This window comes from Gobio gobio (assembly GCF_949357685.1).
Source record: "Gobio gobio genome assembly, chromosome: 20".
Classification (NCBI taxonomy): domain Eukaryota; kingdom Metazoa; phylum Chordata; class Actinopteri; order Cypriniformes; family Gobionidae; genus Gobio; species Gobio gobio.
The window spans coordinates 3,608,488-3,630,289 of NC_137113.1; positions in this window are offsets into that span (position 1 = coordinate 3,608,488).

A 21,802-nucleotide genomic window follows, 5' to 3' on the forward strand; every position below is an offset into this window, starting at 1 on the left:
GATGGATGGATGGATGGATATTAACACATTGCTTGAATGGATGGATGGATGGATATTAACACATTGCTTGGATGGATGGATGGATATTAACACATTGCTTGGATGGATGGATGGATGGATGGATATTAACACATTGCTTGGATGGATGGATGGATGGATGGATGGATATTAACACATTGCTTGGATGGATGGATGGATGGATATTAACACATTGCTTGGATGGATGGATGGATGGATGGATATTAACACATTGCTTGGATGGATGGATGGATGGATGGATGGATATTAACACATTGCTTGGATGGATGGATGGATGGATGGATGGATATTAACACATTGCTTGAATGGATGGATGGATGGATGGATATTAACACATTGCTTGGATGGATGGATGGATGGATGGATGGATATTAACACATTGCTTGGATGGATGGATGGATGGATATTAACACATTGCTTGGATGGATGGATGGATGGATGGATATTAACACATTGCTTGGATGGATGGATGGATGGATATTAACACATTGCTTGAATGGATGGATGGATGGATGGATGGATGGATGGATGGATGGATGGATATTAACACATTGCTTGGATGGATGGATGGATGGATGGATATTAACACATTGCTTGGATGGATGGATGGATGGATGGATGGATATTAACACATTGCTTGGATGAATGGATGGATGGATGGATGGATGGATGGATGGATGGATGGATATTAACACATTGCTTGGATGGATGGATGGATGGATATTAACACATTGCTTGGATGGATGGATGGATGGATGGATATTAACACATTGCTTGGATGAATGGATGGATGGATGGATGGATGGATGGATGGATGGATGGATGGATGGATGGATGGATGGATGGATGGATGGATGGATGGATGGATGGATGGATGGATGGATGGATGGATGGATAGACAGACAGACAGACAGACAGACAGACAGACAGATAGATAGATAGATAGATAGATAGATAGATAGATAGATAGATAGATAGATAGATATTAATACATTGCTAGCATGAATTAGCACATGCAAATTCTTAACATTAATTAGCATATTGCTAACATGTTAACAACATGTTTTAACACATTGCTGGTGTTTGTTTTGACACGTTGATAGCATTAATTAGCATGTTGATAGCATTAATTAGCATGTTGATAGCATTAATTAGCATGTTGATAGCATTAATTAGCATGTTGCTAACATATAACACATGTATAATTATTATCACTTCCAATATATCCATTCAAATTGGCAAACTTTTCCTATTTACAGATGATTAATGAAGGACTTTTGTAGGTGTATGTGCTAATCCAGTCCAGCGCTACACCAGCAATGCTTTAAAGTGCCATGATTATGTTCATTTATGGCTCTTCGGTTCTAAGAGGGCTTGTAAATGCAGCTTTACTGCACGCCTACAGTCGTCAGATTTATACCGGCGGAGTTTGATGTGCGTTCCTGCGTTTGTTAACCACAGCAAAATAAACTGAGCGAGGACAAGCACTCAAAGGCCTTGCGTCCAGGAATCAAACTCGAACTCCATTTTACTCTGTAATTTGAAAGTATGCATGGACAGATTAGGACATGCCTTCATCATGATCTGTATCAGTGTGTGTGTGTGTGTGTGTGTGTGTGTGTGTGTGTGTGTGTGTGTGTGTGTGTGTGTGTGACAGCATGTTGGCCTGTGTTGTGCCGCCATTTTATGTCCGATGTAAATCTGAGTCCTGAAGGCAGATCATTTGGGAAGCGGGTGTTAAACCACACGGGTCAACAGAGATTTACCATCACCAGCAGCCGAGACTCTCATTAACACCACAGCAGGTTACAGGACAACACACACACACACACACACACACACACACACACACACACACACACACACACACACACACACACACACACACACAGCCAGAGACAAAGAGCCGACTCATATCCAAGAATGTCCAGTCAGGAATATTTAAAGCTACACTGTGTAACTTTTTTAGTTTATTCTTAGCTAAAAACACTTTGAAAAATATATGTGCTCATTAATGTATATTTACTTCTTTCAAGTAATAAAGTATTCTCGTAAGTTTATAATATGCCATTGTAAATACATACGGGTGAGGGTTCGAATGCGGTCGCCATGTTGCCCCTCCATCTTGAAAGTACATTAGCCAAAGAGGGACATACCCGTAAATTCAAGCTTTGGCGTTTTAACACTCGATGGCACCGTGTCGAATGTGGACGAGGTCGAACTGGAATTCATGTTAATCTTGGACTAAATCGGCCACCGTAGGAGTAAAAACGAAATCGGAATTGAGAGGAACAGAAACTAATATTCACTGGATGGTCATAAACCTTTTCACCACTAGATGGGGGAAAATATCACACAGTGTAGCTTTAAACCTAAAAATAAAATAGTTAAAAAATTAGACAAATAAAGTCAATAAAATATAATACTTAATTAAAAAAATTAAATGAATAAAATAAGTCCCTACAATAATGTTAATAAAACAAAATAAGACAAATTTACCAAAATAAAATAAATAAAATAAAAGTCAGAAAAATAAAGTTGATAAAAATTAAAAAGTTAATGAAATAAAGTTACTAAAATTAAATAATTAAAATAAAACGTTAACAAAATAAAAGTTAATAAAATAAAATAGCTAATAAAATTAGTAAAATAATGTTAACAAAAAAATCAGTAAAATAAAGTTAATAAAATAAAAAGTTACCAAAATTAATGTAATAAATTACAATAAATAATATGAAAAAGTTACCAAAATAAAGTTAATAAAATAAAGTTAATAAAATATAATATTCAGTAAAATAAAGTTGATAAAATATAATATTCAGTAAAATGAAGTTAATAAAATATAATATTCAGTAAAATGAAGTTAATAAAATATAATCAGTAAAATAAAGTTAATAAAATATAAAATTCAGTAAAATAAAGTTAATAAAATATAATATTTAGTAAAATAAAGTTAATAAAATATAATATTCAGTAAAATAAAGTTAATAAAATATAATATTCAGTAAAATGAAGTTAATAAAATATAATATTCAGTAAAATGAAGTTAATAAAATATAATATTCAGTAAAAAAAGTTATTAAAATATAATATTCAGTAAAATAAAGTTAATAAAATATAATATTCAGTAAAATGAAGTTAATAAAATATAATATTCAGTAAAATAAAGTTAATAAAATATAAAATTCAGTAAAATAAAGTTAATAAAATGTTAACAAAATAAATGTAATAACATTTAAATAAATAAAATGAAAAAGTTACCAAAATAAAGTTAAGAAAATAAAGTTAATAAAATATATTATTCAGTAAAATTAAGTTAATAAAATATAATATTCAGTAAAATAAAGTTGATAAAATAAAATAGCTAATGAAATAAAATAAGATAAAGTTACCAAAATAAAGTAAATTAAATAAAAGTTAATAAAATAAAATAGTAAATTAAATAACTCAGTAAAATAAATGGAATAAAATAAAAAGTTACCAAAATAAAATGAATAAAATAAAAGTTAATAAAATAGTTATATATGTATAAGTCAGTTAATGAAATTAATTTAATGAAATAAATAAAATAAAAAGTTAACAAAATGGCGCTAATAAAATAAGATAAAAGTTAACAAAATAAAGTTAATAGTTATAAACTAAAACCATTAATGAAATAAATAAGTTAATAAGATAAAATTAGACAGATAGATAGAGATAAATTCATGTTAATTTTGTTGACAATATAATTTATAATATAGATAATAATAAGAAAATATAAATATGATGAATCTTCAGACTTCCATGGTAGTTTTCTGGTTTAGTTCAAACTGAATTATTTACACAGTCCGTATTGATTTTTTTAGGGATTGCATTATTGATGCAACATAAGCAACACTCAAATCTGAAATGTAAAGGTAAATACAGATCAAAATGAGTGAAGTTTCTAAAACTTCAAACAGCCTCATGAAGCCCTCGTGGCTCAATCCCAGCAGGCCGTGCAGTCCAGGCCGCCATTGATTTGGTGAAGAGGAGCGAGAGATCAGCACCTGCCCCCCCGCCGCCTCACAGCCGCTTCACACTTCATCATTCACTCTGATGAGCTGCAAACCCAACGCTATCCAGACCCGCAAACTCCAGCGCTGACGGGAGAGAAGACAAATCCCAAATCATGCAGGACCGCAGAGAGACGGAGGAGACATGAGCCAGACCAGCGGCTCTGAGGATGGACAGAAGCTTTAAAGGGTTAGTTCACCCAAAAATGAAAATTCTGTCATTAATTCCTCACCCTCATGTCGTTCGACACCCGTCAGACCTCCGTTCATCTTCGGAACACAAATGAAGATATTTTAGTGTAAATCTGATGGCTCTGAAAGGCCTCCATTGGCTCAATGCACTTTACACTCTCAAGACCCTTAAAAGCTACTAAAGACGTCGTTACAAAGTCCATCTCACTACAGTGGCTCTACAATAACTTTATGAATCGGCGAGAATAGTGTTTATGCGCAAAAAAACCCTAAATAACGACTTATATAGTGATGACGATTTCAAAACACGGCATCATGAAGCTTCGAAGCGTTATGAATCAGTGAGTCGATTCAGCAGTTTGAATCGCCAAATTTCAGCAGTTTGACACGCGATCCGAATCATGATTCGACTCACTGATTCATAACGCTTCGAAGCTTCATGATGCCGTGTTTTGAAATCGTCATCACTATATAAGTCGTTATTTAGGGGTTTTTTTTCGCACAAAAACTATTGTTGCCGATTCATAAAGTTATTGTAGAGCCACTGTAGTGAGATGGACTTTGTAACGACGTCTTTAGTGCCTTTTAAGGGTCTTGAGAGTGAACCGTGCATTGAGCCAATGGAGGCCTTTCAGAGCATCAGATTTACACTAAAATATCTTCATTTGTGTCTGAAGATGAACGGAGGTCTGACGGGTGTCGAACGACATGAGGGTGAGGAATTAATGACAGAATTTTCATTTTTGGGTGAACTAACCCTTTAACATGAAGGAGGATTCAACAGGAAATTACATCATGCTGAAAACGTCTCCATTCTGGGTTTGAAAACGTGTCTTATTAACACCTTGTGTCACTTTATTTTCTGAATCATTCACTATACTGCCAAATAAGAAGAAAAGAAAGGAAAATAAAGTAAGGAAATGGAAATGAGAACAGAATTGAAAAAGGGAAAGAAAACGAGAAAGGGAGTAAAGCAAACAGGATATGGAAATAAGGAAATAAAACAGGTAGAGAAGTTAAAAGTAAACAGAAATGGGAAATTTAAAGGAAATGAAAAGGGAAGTGGAGCTGGAAAAAGTAAGGAAATGAAAGGAAAAGAAAATGAGAAAGGAAGGAAAATAAAGAGGCAGACAAGTAAACTGAAATGGGAAAGGAAAGGAACAAAAAGGGAAAGGAAACAATAAAGGATAATACAATAAAACAGGCAGAGAAGTAAAATGTAATGGGAATAACTTTGGGAAAAGGAAAGGAAATGAACAGTTAAGTAAAAAAGAAACAAATGAAAAAGGAAAGGGAATAGGAAGTGGAAAAAGGAAGGAAAATGAGAAAGGAAGGAAATAAAACAGGCAGAGAAGGAAATAAAGGGAGGGAAAAAGAAACAAATAAGTTAAGGAAATGAAACGGTAGAGGGAAAATTAAGGAAACAAGAAAAAGAGAAAATAAGTAAAAAGTAAAATGAAAAGGAAAGGAAGAAAAAGATATGAGAAAAGAAAAAGAAGTGGAAAAAGAAAACGAAGAGAAGTGTAGTAAAAAGGAAAGGAAAATGAAAACAATAAAAGGGAAGTGAAAATAAATGGTAAACGGAAAGGAAAAGAAAATAAGGAAAGAAAACAGGAAGAAAAGTAAAGGAAATAAATAGGAAAATAAACAAAAAAGATAGATGAGAAAGGAAATGGAAGTGGAAAAAGTAAGGAAACAAGAAATGAAAAACTGGAAGAAAACAGTCAAATGAAGTGGGAAAGTAAAGGAAGAAAAGGGAAGTTAAAATGAAACAGAAATGAGAAAAGGAAAGGAAATGGAAGAGGGGGAAAAAGGAAATAAGTAAAAAGTAAACTGAAACGGGAAATGAAAAGGAAAACAATAAAAGGAAAGGAAAAGAAAAGTTAATGGAAGTGAGGAAACGTAAAGGAGAAGAAAAGGAGAAAAGGAGGAAAGAAAACAGGAAGAAAAGTAAAATGTAAACAGAAATGGGAAAATTAAAGGAAATGCATAGGAAAAGAAAAAAGGTCAAGAAAAATGGAAGTGGAAAAAGAATGAAAACAAGAAAGAGGAAATAAAACAGGAAGAAAAGTAAACAGTCAAATGAAATGGGAAAGTAAAGAAGAAAAGGGAAGTGGAAAGGGAAAAAGTTAGGACATGGAAGGAAAATGAGAAAGGAAGGAAATAAAACAGGCAGAGAAGGAAAAAGTACACTGAAATGGGAAAAGTGAAGGAAATGAAAAGGAAAGGAAAAAGGGAGGTAAAATGAAAGTGAAAGGAAGGAAATAAAACAGAGAAGTAAACGGTAAATGGGACAGTAAAGGAAATGAAAAGAAGGAAAAAGATGTAACTGAAATGAGAAAGAAAATAGGAAAAAGGTATAATAAAACTAAGTGGAAATAGGAAAGCCTTCAGCGATGTGCAGGAGAGCAGGTCATGTGATCCGCTCCAGGGCTCCTCCCATAATCCTGATGGAAGCTTCCCGGCAGGAAATCCCTGATCTGGCCATGAGACACGCGAAGACTATTCACTCGGAGAGCTGGAGACGGGACACTGAGGTGACAGTAATCCCATCACTGCGTTAATACACTTAACCTGAGACGAGTGTGTGTGTGTGTGTGTGTGGAGCAACACATCCACACGACTACACCCACAGACATCCGACACACACACACACACACACACACACACACACACACACACATCAAGAGCTGCTCAAAACTCAGAGAACAACCGGCCATCCAAACGACTGAACCACAAGCAACACCATCCACACGACTACACCCACAGACATCCAACACACACACGCACACACACACACACACACACACACACACACACACACACATCAAGAGCTGCTCAAAACTCAGAGAACAACCAACCGTCCAAACGACTGAACACGAGCAACACCATCCACACGACTACACCCACAGACATCCAACACACACACACACACACACACACACACATCAAGAGCTGCTCAAAACTCAGAGAACAACCGGCCATCCAAACGACTGAACCACAAGCAACACCATCCACACGACTACACCCACAGACATCCAACACACACACACACACACACACACACACACACACACACCAAGAGCTGCTCAAAACTCAGAGAACAACCGGCCGTCCAAACGACTGAACCACGAGCAACACCATCCACACGACTACACCCACAGACATCCAACACACACACACACACACACACACACACACACACACACACACACACACACACACACACACACACACACACACACACACACACACACACACACACACACACACACCAAGAGCTGCTCAAAACTCAGAGAACAACCGGCCGTCCAAACGACTGAACCACAAGCAACACCATCCACACGACTACACCCACAGACATCCAACACACACACACACACACACACACACACACACACACACACACACACACACACACACACACACACACACACATCAAGAGCTGCTCAAAACTCAGAGAACAACCAACCGTCCAAACGACTGAACACGAGCAACACCATCCACACGACTACACCCACAGACATCCAACACACACACACACACACACACACACATCAAGAGCTGCTCAAAACTCAGAGAACAACCGGCCGTCCAAACGACTGAACCACAAGCAACACCATCCACACGACTACACCCACAGACATCCAACACACACACACACACACACACACACACACACACACACACACACACACACACACACACACACACACACACACACACACACACACACACACACACACACACACACACATCAAGAGCTGCTCAAAACTCAGAGAACAACCAACCGTCCAAACGACTGAACCACGAGCAACACCATCCACACGACTACACCCACAGACATCCAACACACACACACACACACACACACACATCAAGAGCTGCTCAAAACTCAGAGAACAACCGGCCGTCCAAACGACTGAACCACAAGCAACACCATCCACACGACTACACCCACAGACATCCAACACACACACACACACACACACACACACACACACACACACACACACACACATCAAGAGCTGCTCAAAACTCAGAGAACAACCGGCCGTCCAAACGACTGAACCACAAGCAACACCATCCACACGACTACACCCACAGACATCCAACACACACACACACACACACACACACACACACATCAAGAGCTGCTCAAAACTCAGAGAACAACCGGCCGTCCAAACGACTGAACCACAAGCAACACCATCCACACGACTACCACAGACATCCAACACACACACACACACACACACACACACACATCAAGAGCTGCTCAAAACTCAGAGAACAACCGGCCGTCCAAACGACTGAACCACAAGCAACACCATCCACACGACTACACCCACAGACATCCAACACTGCTAATTTCAATTATCATAGTCATAATTAAGAGATAAAATTTTGAAAATTTGATGTTAAATGTCCTCATTATTAGACAAACAGTCAAAAATATGATTTTAAAAGTCATAGTGAGATAAAGTTGAAAATACTACAAGCTAAGTCATAATTATAAAGATCAAATGTTGAAAATATGATTTTAAAAGTCCTCATTATTAGATAAAAAGTCAAAAATATGATTTTAAAAGTCATAATAGTGAGATAAAAAGTCGAAAATACGACATGCTAAGTCACAATTATAAGATAAAATGTTGAAAATATGATTTTAAATGTCCTCATTATAAGATAAAATGTTGAAAATATGATTTTAAAAGTCCTCATTATTAGATAAAAAGTCAAAAATATGATTTTAAAAGTCATAATAGTGAGATAAAAAGTCAAACATTTTAAAAGTCCTCATTGTTAGATAAAAAAAATATGACATGCAGTTATCGTGAGATGAACAGTTGAAATTAGGCCTTCAAAAATTCTGAGATAAATTCAAAATGTTTGTTTTCATGTTGTGCAATATTTTTGTTTTTTTACATGCGTTTTTACATTTCGAAATCAGTTTTTACAACAGAAATGAATCAATCAAAACCTTACTTTGGCTTGTCATCTAAAACAAAATGAATTTCCTATCATCAGTGTGTTGGGAAAAGCGCTATAGAAATAAAAGACTCGATTTTACTTGATAAAAAGTCAAAAATATGATTTTAAAAGTCATAATAGTGTGATAAAGTTGAAAATACGACATGCTAAGTCAAAATTATAAGATAAAATGTTGAAAATATGATTTTAAAAGTCCTCATTATTAGATAAAAATAATAAATATGACATGCTATGTAATAATTATAAGATAAAATGTTGAAAATATAATTTTAAAAGTCATAAGTGAGATAAAAGTCAAAAATACGACATGCCAAGTCATAATTATAAGATAAAATGTTGAAAATATGATTTTAAAAGTCCTCATTATTAGATAAAAATAATAAATATGACATGCTAATTCATAATTATAAGATAAAATGTTGAAAATAGGATTTTAAAAGTCCTCATTATTAGATAAAAAATATGACATGCTAAGTCATAATAGTGAGATGAATAGTTGAAATTAGGACTTCAAAAATTCTGAGATAAAATTCAAAATGTTTGTTTCCATTTTGTGCAATATTTTTGTTTTTTTACATGAGTTTTTACATTTCAAAATCAGTTTTTACAACAGAAATGAATCAATCAAAACCTTACTTTGGCTTTTCATCAAAAAACAAAATGAATTTCTTATCATCAATGTGTTGGGAAAAGCGCTATAGAAATAAACGTGCCTCGACTTTACTTGATAAAAAGTCAAAAATATGATTTTAAAAGTCATAATAGTGTGATAAAGTTGAAAATACGACATGCTAGGTCAAAATTATAAGATAAAATGTTGAAAATATGATTTTAAAAGTCCTCATTATTAGATAAAAATAATAAATATGACATGCTATGTAATAATTATAAGATAAAATGTTGAAAATATGATTTTAAAAGTCATAAGTGAGATAAAAGTCAAAAATACGACATGCCAAGTCATAATTATAAGATAAAATGTTGAAAATATGATTTTAAAAGTCCTCATTATTAGATAAAAATAATAAATATGACATGCTAATTCATAATTATAAGATAAAATGTAGAAAATAGGATTTTAAAAGTCCTCATTATTAGATAAAAAATATGACATGCTAAGTCATAATAGTGAGATGAATAGTTGAAATTAGGACTTCAAAAATTCTGAGATAAAATTCAAAATGTTTGTTTCCATTTTGTGCAATATTTTTGTTTTTTTACATGAGTTTTTACATTTCAAAATCAGTTTTTACAACAGAAATGAATCAATCAAAACCTTACTTTGGCTTTTCATCTAAAACAAAATGAATTTCCTATCATCAGTGTGTTGGGAAAAGCGCTATAGAAATAAACGTGCCTCGACTTTACTTGATAAAAAGTCAAAAATATGATTTTAAAAGTCATAATAGTGTGATAAAGTTGAAAATACGACATGCTAAGTCATAATTATAAGATAAAATGTTGAAAATATGATTTTAATTATTAGATAAAAAGTCAAAAATATTATTTTAAAAGTCATAATAGTGAGATAAAAAGTCAAAAATACGACATGCCAAGTCATAATTATAAGATAAAATGTTGAAAATATGATTTTAAAAGTCCTCATTATTAGATAAAAATAATAAATATGACATGCTAAGTCATAATTATAAGATAAAATGTTGAAAATATGATTTTAAAAGTCCTCATTATTAATAAAAAAAATAATAAATATGACATGCTAAGTCATTGTGAGATGAACCCTTGAAATCATGACTTTAAAAATGATGACTTAAAAATCTAAATTATGATTAAAAATCCTAATTATGAGATAAAAAGCTGAAATTAGATTTTTTTTAAAGTCTAAATTATGACCAAAACACACACTCTCTCTAAGACATTTAAGAGATTTTTAATTCTTCGTGTTTTTACATTTCGAAATCAGTTTTTACAACAGAAATGAATCAATCAAAACCTTACTTTGGCTTGTCATCTAAAACAAAATGAATTTCCTATCATCAGTGTGTTGTGAAAAGCGCTATAGAAATAAACGTGACTCGACTTTACTTTATAAAAAGTCAAAAATATGATTTAAAAAGTCATAATAGTGTGATAAATTTGAAAATACGACATGCTAAGTCATAATTATAAGATAAAATGTTGAAAATATGATTTTAATTATTTGATAAAAAGTCAAAAATATTATTTTAAAAGTCATAATAGTGAGATAAAAAGTCAAAAATACGACATGCCAAGTCATAATTATAAGATAAAATGTTGAAAATATGATTTTAAAAGTCCTCATTATTAGATAAAAATAATAAATATGACATGCTAAGTCATAATTATAAGATAAAATGTTAAAAAAATATGATTTTAAAAGTCCTCATTATTAATAAAAATAAAAATAAATATGACATGCTAAGTCATTGTGAGATGAACCCTTGAAATCATGACTTTAAAAATTATGACTTAAAAATCTAAATTATGATTAAAAATCCTAATTATGAGATAAAAAGCTGAAATTAGATTTTTTTTAAAGTCTAAATTATGACCAAAACACACACTCTCTCTAAGACATTTAAGAGATTTTTAATTCTTCGAGTTTTTACATTTCGAAATCAGTTTTTACAACAGAAATGAATCAATCAAAACCTTACTTTGGCTTTTCATCTAAAACAAAATGAATTTCCTATCATCAGTGTGTTGTGAAAAGCGCTATAGAAATAAACGTGCCTCGACTTTGCTTGGTGTGAAATTCACCGGCAGTTTCTGAGTGAGAATAGTAAAGCCTGCACCCATTTTGTTCCCCCAGTGTATAAGACAGAAAGTCATGCGTGTTTGGAACGAGTAAATGGAGACAGTTTTCATTATTGCCTGAACTTCTCCGTTAAGCTGGAGTCTTAAAGTGTGAGCAGACAGGATCCATTACCCGCAAGGTGAGCTGCCAGCCTGCCGGCGTGATCTACGGCTGGAGATGACTTTGAGGAGACGTGCTTTTGACTGCAGCATTCATCTCCATAGCAGGTGTGTCTCAGGTGCTCCTGGCTTTAAAGAAGGCGTGGGTGATAACGGCCCGTCCTCCATCACACTCCTCTCCTTCATTCCTCTGGCGGCGTTAACCCGATCAGGCCCTAAGTCACGTCTCAAACTCTCAAGTCAGTGTGAGAGGTGTGACTACAGACAGAAGAAGAGCGTTTGCTGACATCTCCTCCTGTTTAAGGGTGTCTTATTAATTAGTTAAAGCTGTGGGCCTCAGAGACTCTGAGGGGATTACAGACGGACATCCACATTATCAGCAGGTGCGTCCAAGAACTGGCAGACTTTAGTTATGCCTCCGAATACATCTGACGACTCTGGCAATCTGCACTAACACCGGAACGAATTCCCGCAACGTATGCAACCCAGCGGCCTGACGTCTGCCATATTATTGTCATGAGAACTCTTTGAAACATTCTCATATTCTGAAGGCCCTTCGCTTCTACTAATAGTCTTATGAGGATCATTTGGCACAAAGTTTCTTCAAGGCAAGTTAGTCCAGTTTGAGGCCATCCAGACTTACATGTCATTTGTATAAATCTCTAAAAATGTTGGTGTATGCACACATAGGGCCCTATTTTAACAATCTAAGCACATGGTGTCCGAATCCTCTTTTGCTAGTTTAACGATGTTTTTTACTTAAACAGGGTAAACTCACTTTTTTTTAAAGCTACACTGTGTGATATTTTCCCCCATCTAGTGGTGAAAAGGTATATGACCATCCAGTGAATATTAGTTTCTGTTCCTCTCAATTCCGATTTCGTTTTAACTCCTACGGTGGCCGATTTAGTCCAAGATTAACATGGCTTCCAGTTCGACCTCGTCCACATTCGACACGGTGCCATCGAGTGTTAAAACGCCAAAGGCGAAGCTTGAATTTACGGGTATGTCCCTCTTTGGCTAATGTACTTTCAAGATGGAGGGGCAACATGGCGACCCGCATTCGAACCCTCACCCGTATGTATTTACAATGGCATATTATAAACTTACGAGAATACTTTATTACTTGAAAGAAGTAAATATACATTAATGAGCACATATATTTTTTTGAAAGAACTAAGTGTTTTTAGCTAAGAATAAACTAAAAAAATTACACAGTGTAGCTTTAAAGTTTAGTTTAGTTTAGTTTAGTTTAGTTTTTATTTAAAGTTTGACAAGGCAGGATATTGAAGGACAAAACCCTGAAATGTATCAAACTGAACACATACTCAAAACAACCTTACCTAATTGAAATGAATTAAATAAATAAATAATAATAAATAAAACAACCAGGTAGAGTAAAAACAGATACACAAAAAACCTGGAATACATCAGGCATCACGCAAAGAACAAACAAACTGTAAATTACTTATAAAACAGTTTAAGAGCACGTGGAATAAAAGAAAGTTCATGTCTTTTTGATTTACTCCTGGGCACAACAAACTCCCTATGCTGCCGTAGTAGGTAAGTGGGTCTTGGAGCCACAGACAAGAAACAATGCAATGGTGATGAACTGTCTTTGAGTAGTTTTGTAAAAGTACGTATAAGTTAAAGGCACAATATGTAAGATTTTTGGATTAAAATATCCAAAACCACTATAACTGTGTTATATAGTTTGTTGACTTGTGTATTTGCATTATCCCAAATATTTCCTAGACTAGACCCTTTTCACATTTCCGGGTTTCTTAGAGCGGAAGTCGTCATAGTTGGGTTAAATATTATAGCTGTGAATGAGAGAATACATTAAATATTTTTTTTGTGTGCCCATTTGCTCACATAACAAAAGAAAAACGCCACAGTAGTGATTACACAACTTTCAAAAAGAGGGAAAAAATAGAGTGAGATTGATAACGGCAGTGAAAAGAGAGAAATATGTTAATTTTTACCATCACTCCCATAGACGCTATTGCTAAACACCCTCACAGCAGCGGGAACTTTTTTATTGTAATTTGATGGAAAAGTAATAAAATACAAAGTATTAGTGTTATAAATGTACATATATATTTTTAAAAATGAAAATACAAGGCAAGGATTTACGATATTGATGACCGTTAAAACGCGTCATCACAGTCTGTGAAAAGGGTCTATGTTTAAATCCAGAGAAATAAGCGATTTTAACTAGAGCTGTGCAAAATATCGAAATATCGCAAATGTTAATATCGCAACGGCATGCAATATCTGAATGATTTTAATATGCTTCTTCAACATTGTGAAAAGGGTACGCTGAATTTTTGCTAAAACACTGCTGGTCACTTTCAGAAGTTGTAGCGATGCTTTGTTTTACCAGAAAGAATGTGAAGCACATAAATGGTATCATTCTCATTTCTTAAATAATTTTTTTATATAATTTAAATCGATTTTACACACTTAAAGCAACATCGTATCGCATATCGAATATCGCATTATTTATAAAGGTATTGCATATTGCATTTTTCTTCAATATCGCACAGCTCTAATTTTAACCAGGACACGGACCGTGTGTCGCCTATCAACGACATCATACCCGCGTTATCCTCGATTTCCAGGAAACACCTTGGCTTGGTTTTTTTGTTTTGACGCGGCGCATTAAAAACTGTCCGACCAATGAGATCGACGCTTTGGTTGACGTGGCTGGAGCTGCTGAAGTTACAGTACAACACCACTTGGTGGCGCTCAAGCACAAAACGGTCTTGCTGACTCCGAGCATGTTGATACGACGAAGAAGTAGTAAGACGACAAAGATGAAGATGAGCTGCTAATGCTGCTAGCCAGTTAGCAAAAAGTGTGTGAATGGCTTTGGCGGAACGTAAATACTGTCTCTCTTCTTCTTCTGCGTGACAAGCGAGTGTCAGAAGCGTAAAGTGCTGCAGCACCACCTTGTGTACCGGGAGTGCTAACTACTGAGTTTACATGTTCACTCGGCACATCACCAGTGAAAATCACTTGGGTGCGAACGCTTAAGACGCGCCGAAAAACGATGGCGATAAGCGCACGATATTCGTCCAGATCTCAACCCAATAGGCCTTTATCACAGAGAAATTGAATACCGGAAGTGCGCGTCGAAGCAGTGTGCTGATTCTTCCGGTTATGCATGTTTTCAATGTGCTGTGAACACCTAGCTGAACAAACGACCATTAAAATAAGCATCTGGAGGATGATTTAAAAATCCAGACATTTTCCGAGACAGGAGAAGAGATAAACTGATCATTACTGTGTACAGGATTTTCCAAACTCTGTTGAACTTGTCGTTTTTTAATCCGACATAAGCCGAGGGTCGTAAACATGCGTGATTATTTCACCACACGGTGTCAGTGCTCGTCTAAATAGTGTCCGCGATTAAGTGTGTGTGAGACCTGACGAATAAGATCTGAATGAACATATTGATTTGTATTAATATTTTAGTCATTGTTCTGTCACTTTTCATTGACAATCATTTCACTGTAGCCTACAGTATATGTAATTCACACATTTATGCCAAAATTCAGTCATGCTGTTAACGTATTACTGTTTAAGATTAATTAAATGCTTAACATTGTTTACTTTCTTTAAGGCAGTTACCGCGCATTCATTCATCTATTTATTACAAGAAAATGAACCATGGTTTTTATTACAAATAAAATAAAACATGGTTATTGTAGTTTATCATGGTATTTTTTAGTAAAACTAATACAAATGGTAGTCAATCCACGAAAAAAAAACATGGTTACTACATTCTTACTATAATAAAACCATGGTTAACTTTCGTAAGGGTGTTTATCAGTCAAATTAATTAAAACATGTAACAACAGGTATGAAATATGATTAGTAAGAGAAACACTGTTAATGAGAAGACTCAATCACTGGACTGCGGCAGGTTAGAAATGTATTTATTATTCAGAATGCACATTGGGATGGGAACATTTCAGCAGGCTGACGATATGAGACGTAAACATCTGCAGTTTGGAAATGCACAGGCCTACAACACACAAACACACAACTTCATCCCACCATATCAGTCTCACCCATGCTCTCCTCTATTCTTTTAGTGTCAGGAAATGTTCAAATCTGAGGTAAGGATGTCACTATTTAGTATTAGAGCACCGGATCGCTGCAGCTACACCCGCGTTTTGATTGAGTCGCGATGGGACCGGAAGTAGAGGTGCACTGCTTCACTTACCGGAGATAGGAAGTGTGATAAAGGCCTATAGAGCATCTTTGGGATGTGGTGGAACGGGAGCTTCGTGCCCTGGATGTGCATCCCACAAATCTCCATCAACTGCAAGATGCTCTCCTATCAATATGGGCCAACATTTCTGACAGTTGAAGAGTCTGGTCTGATGAGTCTGGATTTCTGTTGAGACATTCAGATGGTAGAGTCAGAATTTGGCATAAACAGAATGAGAACATGGATCCATCATGCCTTGTTACCACTGTGCAGGCTGGTGGTGGTGGTGTAATGGTGTGGGGGATGTTTTCTTGGCACACTTTAGGCCCCTTAGTGCCAATTGGGCATCGTTTAAATGCCACGGCCTACCTGAGCATTATTTCTGACCATGTCCATGCCTTTATGACCACCATGTCCCCATCCTCTGATGGCTACTTCCAGCAGGATAATGCACCGTCACAAAGCTCCAATCATTTCAAATTGGTTTCTTGAACATGTCAATGAGTTCACTGAACTAAAATGTCCCCCACAGTCGCCAGATCTCAACCCAATAGAGCATCTTTGGGATGTGGTGGAACGGGAGCTTCGTGCCCTGGATGTGCATCCCACAAATCTCCATCAACTGCAAGATGCTCTCCTATCAATATGGGCCAACATTTCTAAAGAATGCTTTCAGCACCTTGTTGAATCAATGCCACGTAGAATTAAGGCAGTTCTGAAGGCGAAAGGGGGTCAAACACAGTATTAGTGTGTGTTCCTAATAATCCTTTAGGTGAGTGTATATATATATATATATATATATATTTGTATTTTCTCATTTCTCATTCCCACTCCATTAAATATATGAATCCTTTGAAGGGTTGAAAGAACTTTTGCAGATCTAATAACCTGTCAAGTCAATCCGCAACAACTCCATCTAAACCAAACTGATCTAACAAGCTCCTGCGCACCATGGAAATCAGCAGACATTAGAGTGAGATGTTCCCACTGACCTTTGCATCTGCTGAGAGTTGGTCTGAAGGATTCTGTCCGATAACGGTGAGAGATGACAGCAGGCATGTGACAAGGTTAAAACTCCTCTTAAGAGCTCCGGCCTCTTGACAGCTTGAGAAAGGAGGTATAAAATGACAGCTTAGAAGCCACGAACGCACCCTTTTACCAGTCTAATCCTGTCTGTCTGTCAGGGCTAATGGTTCAGTCTGTCGATCGCTGCCAATATTACAGCCGTCACTCTTCACTGATGACAAGGGCTGTTAAATGCCTGTAATGATACCACAAACCCCCTAAAAAGCGTTTGTACACTCGTTTGACACTTAAACGTGTGGGAATGTCATTGCATTAGATAACAAAATCAACGGTCATATAGTGTCCAAACACTTTTTTGGGTTTGCGGTCTCATTACAGGCATTTAACAGCCCTTGTATATATATATTTAATTTATTACATTTGTATTATTTTTTGTATTATTTATAATATTATAAAAATCTTATTTTTATTTAATAAAATAAAATTTGTATTAACAAGATATATAACATTTTTATTTTATTTTTTATTTAATACTTTATATATGAATAAATAAATAAATAAAAATTCATGTTTATTTTCAATAAAATAAAATATATACATATAAATATCTTACATTTATTTTATTTAATAAAATATAGATATATAATATTTTTTTAAATTTGTATTAAATTATTTTATTTTTAATATATTTTTATTTTTAATTAATTTTAATAATATTTATATATATAATTACATTTTTATTTTATTTTGATAAAAAAGAAATTTACATCGATAGATAGATAGATAGATAGATAGATAGATAGATAGATAGATAGATAGATAGATAGATAGATAGATAGATAGATAGATAGATAGATAGATAGATAGATAGATAGATAGATAGATAGATAGATAGATAGATAGATAGATAGATAGATAGATAGATAGATAGATAGATAGATAGATAGATAGATAGATAGATAGATAGATAGATAGATAGATAGATAGATAGATGGCCCGATAGATAGATGGAGCGATAGATAGATGACAGGATAGATAGATGGCCCGATAGATAGATGGCCCAATAGATAGATGGCCCGATAGATAAATGGAGCGATAGATAGATAGCACGATAGATAGATGGAGCGATAGATAGATAGCACGATAGATAGATGGAGAGATAGATAGATAGATAGATAGATAGATAGATAGATAGATAGATAGATAGATAGATAGATAGATAGATAGATAGATAGATAGATGGAGCGATAGATAGATAGATAGATAGATAGATAGATAGATAGATAGATAGATAGATAGATAGATAGATAGATAGATAGATAGATAGATAGATAGATAGATAGATAGATAGATAGATAGATAGATAGATAGATAGATAGATAGATAGATAGATAGATAGATGGCCCGATAGATAGATGGAGCGATAGATAGATGACAGGATAGATAGATGGCCCGATAGATAGATGGTGGAACGATAGAACAATGGAACGATAGATAGATGGAACGATAGATAGATAGCACGATAGATAGATGGAGAGATAGATAGATAGATAGATAGATAGATAGATAGATAGATAGATAGATAGATAGATAGATAGATAGATAGATAGATAGATAGATAGATAGATAGATAGATAGATAGATAGATAGATAGATAGATAGATAGATAGATAGATAGATAGATAGATAGATAGATAGATAGATAGATAGATAGATAGATAGATAGATGGTGGAACGATAGAACAATGGAGCGATAGATAGATGGAGCGATAGATAGATGGAGAGATAGATAGATAGATAGATAGATAGATAGATAGATAGATAGATAGATAGATAGATAGATAGATAGATAGATAGATAGATAGATAGATAGATAGATAGATAGATAGATAGATAGATAGATAGATAGATAGATAGATAGATGGAGCGATAGATGGAGCGATAGATGGAGCGATAGATAGATGCACAATAGATAGATAGAAGGCATGATAGAAAGATGGCACGATAGATAGATGGACTGAATCATAAAACACGGGACGTGATGTTGAACTGTCCATTGTGCCAATAGATGGTATGCACATGAGGTTTGCCTTGATGTTGAGAGTGGCGTGAGAGCTGTATCTCAGAAGTGGGAAAGATGTTAATTTCGGGACACATCATCAGTAGTGTACCTTTGAATCAGGGGGTGTTTCGGCCTTTCAACATTAGACACCCTCATCAAAGGTGGCCAGCTACAGGGTGATCAAACCTGAGCTTGTGTCCCATGCCCAATCATAAGAATTGCCTGGTTGTTTTAAATGGCACAGCCCACGGGACTTTGGGTTCTCAAGTGGGGTATAGGGTGGGGGGATTAGTAAGCGGGTCATGTTGTTGCTCTTTGAGCCCAGCAAGGGTCCTTCCACTTAATCCATATCCACTGGCTGCTTCTTTCGGCTGCTTCAGAGACTGATCTGACTGTCCATGGATGCCAAGGTCTTTCAGCAGTCTGATGGTAGAAAAAGCCACAAAACCTCTGCATCTCACTTCAACCGGATAGACTTTCACTTTCCATCCTCGTTGTTGAGCGTCTGCTGCCAGTTCTATGTAGCGCAGTTTCTTGCGCTCATAAGCCTCTTCTGCTAAATTCTCCCATGGGACTGTGAGCTCTATGATATAAACAGACTTCAATGAAGGGGACCAGAGTACCAAGTCTGGCCTAAGGGTGGTGGCTGCTATCTCGGGTGGGAAGATTAGTTGCTGGCCAACATCGACTAGCATCTTCCAGTCCCGGGCCATGGCTAGCGCTCCAGCTTCTGGTTTGTTAGGAGGATGGTTGGGCTTTTTTGTCCCTCTCGGATGAAGTTTGGGGCCGTGATGGAATTGGTTACTCTCAGGGGCAAGAAGTTGGTGGTATTCCTCTTGCTCTCAAGAGCTGCTGCCAGACTCTTCAGGACCTGGTTGTGTCTCCAGGTGTAACGACCTTGTGTGAGGCTGGTCTTACAACCGCTCAAGATATGTTTAAGAGTCGCTGGAGTTGGGCAAAGGGAACAGGTTGGGTCCTCGCCATACCATTGGCAGAGGTTTTTTGGAGATGGGAGCACATCATAGGTGGCTCTGATGATAAAGCTGATGTTGCTTGCCTCCATTTCCCAGAGCTCCCTCCAGCTGAGCTTTCTCTTCTCCAGATAGATAGATGGAACGATAGATAGATGGAATGATAGAACGATGGAACGAAAGATAGATGGCACAATAGATAGATGGAAAGATAGAACGATAGATCGATGGAATGATAGATAGATAGATAGATAGATAGATAGATAGATAGATGGAACGATAGATAGATGAAATGATAGATGGAACGATAGATAGATGGAATGATAGATGAATGGAATGATAGATGGAACAATAGATCGATGGAATGATAGATGGAACGATAGATCGATGGAATGATAGATGGAACGATAGATCGATGGAACGATAGATGGAACGATAGATCGATGGAATGATAGATGGAACAATAGATCGATGGAACGATAGATGGAATGATAGATCGATGGAACGATAGATCGATGGAATGATAGATGGAACAATAGATCAATGGAACGATAGATGGAATGATAGATCGATGGAATGATAGATGGAACAATAGATCGATGGAACGATAGATGGAATGATAGATCGATGGAACGATAGATGGAATGATAGATCGATGAAATGATAGATGGAACAATAGATCGATGGAACGATAGATGGAACGAAAGATAGATGGAATGATAGATGGAACGATAGATCGATGGAACGATAGATGGAATGATAGATCGATGGAATGATAGATGGAACAATAGATCGATGGAACGATAGATGGAATGATAGATCGATGAAATGATAGATGGAACAATAGATCGATGGAACGATAGATGGAACGATAGATAGATGGAATGATAGATGGAACGATATATCGATGGAACGATAGATGGAACAATAGATAGATGGAACGATAGATGGCCCGATAGAAGGATAGCTCTTCGCGTGAGAAGGCCTGCAGTTGTTGAGGTCCGTGTTGTGAGTTCTGGTTCTCCTCTTGTGTATTTACTCCACCGCTGCTCGACCACACCAGGGAAACGCTCAGCCTGTGTCTGCACGAGCTCCGCCGCGGCCGATGGTGTTTCTCTTTCTCCAGCAGCCCATCAGGCCCAGCTCGATGAGTCTGTGGTGTAGATTAATGAGCAGAGCAGAAGATGATCCTACCACATCAACATCTCTCCCGAGCTCCCCATTCCCAATAAAAGCACTGCTCAATTACTGGCCTGATCCGCTCCGCTCTCAGCCGGCATCTCAAAGGGCGTTTGTTTGGCTTGTTTTGCATCCAGATATACATTATTAGTTCAATAGTTTAACTGAGTACAGCTCCAAACCT